Source organism: Panthera leo, chromosome B3, assembly GCF_018350215.1.
Source record: "Panthera leo isolate Ple1 chromosome B3, P.leo_Ple1_pat1.1, whole genome shotgun sequence".
Taxonomy (NCBI): domain Eukaryota; kingdom Metazoa; phylum Chordata; class Mammalia; order Carnivora; family Felidae; genus Panthera; species Panthera leo.
In genome coordinates this window covers 118,904,863-118,910,705 of record NC_056684.1, presented here as the reverse complement: position 1 = coordinate 118,910,705, position 5,843 = coordinate 118,904,863, and positions in this window count along the sequence as shown.

Here is a 5,843-nt window from a genome sequence, read left to right as displayed (position 1 = left end):
CAGGCTGAGGAGTAGAGGGAAAGATGCCCAAGGAGGAAAACACCTGAGTTGTGCGGGTGGGTGCGGTAGGGGATTTCAAAGAAGCAAAACAGAACGTGTGAAGACAGGCCACTGTGAGAGACCTCAGACTTGTCATCTTGTTGCATTTGTACGTATTTGGCCTTATCCCAAAGCTAAAATGATCTTGTCTCTGATAACCAGGGCCATGTCTTATATTTCTGTGTATCCCCAGAACCTACTGTGTTCCCTGTATATAGTTAGTGCTTGACCAGCAGTTGTCAGCGATAATGGGCTTAAGGCCTCACATCAGAATTATAGCCATGCAGATGATTTCATGGTAGAAACTGGAATATCACAGAGGAAACTGGGACACACTCACTCCACCTCTAATACTTCTGAGGCCACCCCAAGGAGGAATTTTGGCCTGAGGACTCCAGAAAACTGCAGAAACTAAAGTTGCTCCTGACTTCCCATGGCTGAAAGTTCCTCAGAAAGTGTGTGGCCCAGCACTCATGTTCTTGAGATTTAGTCTGAGCCCCAGCACATCATCCATCAGCCCACTGATACTGGGATAATTCCATGGCCTCTCTGAGCTGTACATTTTCTACCCACAAAACAAGAGCTGGCTCCCTACCTACCTCAGGGACATATTATAAAGGTAAATGAACGGTAGGGTCACAACAAGCCCTTTGAAAACAGACAAAATTATAACTCATAAAGGACTGGTCTACTGGGTAAGAATCAGAAAGCCCAGTCTCCTCCGCCAGCCAGCTTTTGGCCTTGGTCAGCTCTTTTCTCTCTCTGGGCCTTACTTCTTTCCCTCTGGCAGATTCCTCAGGTGACCATCACAGATCTCACATTGCCCCATGGTTTTTGTTCTGTTCTTTAGTACCTTAATTTACAAACTAGAAGCCTTAGGCAGCCTTTGCAAACTGTGTTCTGGGTGCTAATCCTGTGTTTATGTCATGATTCCTATCCACCGGTACCAAAGCTCCCAACATTGATTGAATGGTTGCAGCAGGGATAGGTCTAATTGTCCCTGGCAAATTGCAATGGCTACAGTGCATATAGGTCCTTCTTGGCGAGGGCCTTGAGGACTGGGGAGTAGCCAGGCAGCTAGAAGAGATTCAAGTTGCAAGCCCGGGAAAAGGCTTCCCCTAAATGGAAGCATCATTTCACTGTAGAAAATGGTTTCTGTAACACTGGGGCAATCCATTGCAGTTCAACAGGAACATTGGTGGGTCAAGAGAATTTATATCTCTTACCAGGTTGCTGTGTTGTGTGTGTATATGTGTGTCTGTGTCTGTCTGTCTGTCTGTCAGTCTGCCCCCCTAGGCTTTTTCAGCCCTCAGGGCTCCCCAACCCTTCTCTGGGCTCCTGCTTTCTTTTATCTCTTCCCCTTTTGCCCCCAAGCTGTCTCCCCCACGTCCTCCTCCTCCGCTGCCATTGTGTCTCACACTCCGCGCATCCTTCCTGCTGTTCTCTTCTTTGCCTTCCTTTTTTGATGAGGATCACTAGGGCTTCAGTCCACCCAGCTGTAAGGGGAACATAACCCTTTAGAAATGTGACCTCATTTACTATAATTCTCACACTGTGCAGGCCAGGGGTAGAGGTCACCCCCCAACCCCACCATTGTTCCTGCTGCCAGTGCTGAGATTAAAAGAGATGAGTCCTCGAAAGGCACCCAACAGACCAATCATTTATTCAGCAAATACTTGTTTTTATGTAAGTTTTAAAATAATTTTAAGGTAATGCATGTATATTGCAGAGAATTTAGAAAGTACAGGAAAAAAAGAGAAATATTTAAAGGAACCATGGTTGCCTCTCTCCAGAGATAACCCTTAGCAGATCTTACTTTAATCCATGCTAGGATGTTTTTCTGGGCTTTTCTGCATACTTGTGGTTATATTGCATGTATAATTTTGTAGCCTGCTTTTTTCTACTTCGTATTATAACATAAGCATTTCCCTCATGGTATTATAAACTCTTTAAAGACATTAGTTAAATTTGCTTTCTCTTTGCCCAGTTTTTTTGGACATTTACAGGAGTTCCAAATTTCCTATAATGATAATTATACCGTAAGGGGCAGTTTTATGTGCAAAGCTTATACAGTCAGCATGGTGTAGGGTTGATGAGTGGTTGTCTTGATTGAAATCTGGGCTTTACCCTTACAAGGGTTGGGTAAGTTACGTGCCTTGGTTTTCGCTTCTGTACAGTAGGGATGACAATAGTACCTTCCTCCTAGGTTTTTGCTGTTAGAATTAAATAAGATGATTCATCTAAAGCAGTTAGAACAGTTCTTGGCATATAGTAATTACTCAGTAAATATTTACCTGTTAGTATGCCCTAAGACAGATTACCAGTAGTGGATTTACTTTGGTCCTTGATACATAGTGCCAAATTACTTTCCAAAACAAGAACAAACCTGTATTGACAAACCTATCCTGATTTGAACTCCAGCCTGGCCGATGCCAAGGCTCACAGTCTTTCTACTAGCCCCTCTACAATACCTCTTCAGGCGAGTGCTAGGAATCCCTGCAGTAATCGTGCTCTTAATGCCGAAGAAATGGATTAGCATTACGACTGTAGAAAGCAACTTGCACGATGCCTGGCACTTATTAAATTATTCGAGAATAAATCTGAATTATATTATGGAGTGAATGCCTCTTTCACATATTTAATAGATGGTCATTGAGATAATGCACATAAAGCTCTTAGCCCAGTTCCTGGCACATGGTAGGCACTTAGATAATCTATTATCGGTGTATCCATCCATCTGCCCGTCCAGCTCTCTTTCTGTCATCTATTGTACTACCCTCTTGCTAGCTCTCCAGTGCCCAACCTGGCGCAGTGTGCCTTCACCATCATCACTCTTAACATTCTCATTGACACAGCAGAGCCCTGCCAGTTTGATGGAGTCAGTACCCAAGGTCTGTGCTGGAATAACAGGCTTGGGAGCTGAAGGGAGAGGATTGAATATCGAGATGTGCGTGACAGATGGGGCACAGGCTGCAGTGAAACCAAATGTGGGCTCACTGTGAGGCAGGGCCTTATGTGGATGCCCCAAGCGTACTGAGACTGTGGGGGACCAGGGATCAAGAAGCTGGTAACTGCAAATAACTTGGCCTTTGAGGACCTATCTCTTGTCCCTTTCACACACACACACACACACACACACACACACACACACACCTTCCAGGGCAGGAGAAAAGAAGAGATCTTGGGAGGGGTGTTCTGGAAGAGACAAACAGCAAGCTGAGTGTTTCACGTCCCCTCCCCCCAATTTGTCATTTTCCTTTCTGCTGGCACACCCTGCCGGCCCCTAAGGCTACATTGCCACTGCTCCTTCCTCCCCCACCCATTCACTCTTGGGTCCCCTTAACCAGCTGAGTCAGGCCATGACTTTCAAAAGGAACATCAGAAAAATTAAGGGAGAACAAAAGGGAAATAAACAAAGAAAGTACAGGAAAATTCTCAGCCTTAGAGTTTGGCAAGTATAGGCTCCTGACCCAGCAGAGAATTCAGGGCCCTGCGCCATTCCCATTCCACTGGAGGGGAAAGGGACATTCAGAGAGGCTCTTTTTACACTTTGAGGTTATTTCCTCAGGTTTCTTTTTCTGCTCCCTCATGAAATGTCCCAATCCCTTGGACAATGATGGAAGTGAGCAGGGTTGCTGGGGAAGAGAGTAGAGAGTGCTCAGTTTGGCATCAGACAGACCTGGCTTCAAATCTTGCCTGTATCTGCTGGATGTATGCATCTGGCACATTAACTTAACTTCCATGGGCCTTGATTAAAAACAACCTAATTGAATTGTTTTGAGGATTAAAAGGTACGCGTTTGACACAGAGTAGGCATCCAGAATGGGTCTCTCTCTCCTACTTATCCTGAGCTGAAGAATATAAAAAGTACTCCAGCTTCTGTAGGAAAGTGCCTTCCTACACACAGAGGGAGAAAAGTCTTTCCTTTCCTGGCTCAGAAAGTTACCCCTGGGGTCGAGGCTCCTGGCTAGCTCAGTTGGAGGAGAATGCAACTCTCGATCTCGAGGTCATGAGTTCGAACCCCACATTGGGTGGGGCTTATTTAAGTAACACAAATAAGTGAATAAACTTAAAGAGAAAGAAAGTTACCCCTGGAGCAAGTATATACCAACCTACACACACACCGCCACCACCACCCTCTCTCAAAAATGGGAGCTGCCCTAGGTCTTGGACCATAGCTCTTCAGAGGGCTCCAGGGCAGGGCCTCACAAGAATTTGGGACCCACTCCTCGCGGTCCTCAGTTCAAGGTGAAGGCAAAGAAGGCCTCCCCTTGCAGAACTCACCTGGCTGGCTGTAGCTTCAAGGGCAGAAAAAAGGCAGAATCATGCATCAGTTTCCTTTCTTTTTCATTTGGCTGATCTCGGACTTTTTTTCCCCCGAGTTGGAAGTTACTTAACTTCTCTGGGACTCCTTTTCCTCATCTGTTGCCTGGGAAGGAGACACATTTATGAGAGTCAAGTGAGATAAGAGCTGAACAAATGCTTCAAAAAGTGTAGAGGAAGGCAGATATAAAGCATTCTTGGTCTTCCATTCGTTTTCATTTTCATTATTGCATCGGAGGAAAGACCTGGTGGAGATGCCACCTGCTGATAAATCTCACCCCCCCCAGCCCCTCCCCCACCCCTCACACATATGCAGTCACACATCTTGCTCTGGGAAAGTGGGAAAGTGCCAGCAGCGCAGGTTCCTCTGCCAGTGAGCAAGCGCTCACATGCCCCCAAGGCAGCCTGTGGATGCCAGAGTTAACGTGGATGGAGTTCTGAGCTGTGCAGTCTGTGGTTGCCTTATTCCGCCTCCTCATGCTCTGGCTTTGGGTCTCAAAACGGCAGGAACGGCCATGCACGTTCCCAGGCTTGAGTGAACCTGTGCTCTGTCGGAGAGCACGAAGTTGGGCAGGACTGGTGCTGAGAACTCTCCTGGCTTCTTTCCCTGCATGAATCGGTGTGCTGCTAAAGAAATTGCCTCATCTGAAGTTTTGCAATCCCTTATGGAGAGAAGTGGGTAGTTGTGGTACTTCCAAAGCCGCCCAAAGTTTAAGAGACAGACTACTACAGACCTCATTGTTGGAGGGGTGGGGGTCTGCCTCTAACCAAAGAGCCTGACTCAGAAGAAGTGAGGATCTATCTCCAGGGTTCTCTCCAGTACAGAGTCAAGAATTTATTCCCATTACCTACTTATACCCAGAAATGAACCCCTTCTTGGAGCCATGTCATTCTGGAGCCATGTCCACGGGGGTAGGATTTGGCTGATGGACAGCCCAAAGGCCCACTTGACCTTGCATTCTATACCAGTCTGCTTCCCTCCCACCCCATTACCTAGGGCTTTGTAGGTTCCAGCTATGTGGCCTTGACCACGAGTTTGACTCAGAGGTACTGAGCCCACTGGGCTGGGAGTGAGACCCGCCTTCTCTTTTATGGGGAGAGTCTCTTCTACTGTGTGGTCTATTGATGTAGCAAGTAAAGAAGATCTCCCCACACTTGGTGCTGATTTACATTCCCTAGGGAATTCTGCGAGCAAATCGACCTCTTGTATAAAGAGCTAAGAGTTTGTGCATAAAAGAGCTTATGAAGAGAAATCCCCAGGTGGAAAGAAATTAGCAACCAGAGCTAATACCAACATAAACAGAGTCTACTGTGTTGGATTCTGCTTGGAGGATATCAGAGGTGGGTGCAGAACAGGACATGAAGGCATTTCCTCCCAAGCTTTCACCCAATGCCTTACTCCTTCCCTTCTCTATAGACCTTGCTTTAGTTCCAGCGAGGATACCTGCTGCCTCCTCCAGGAAGACTTCCAGGGTTTCTCT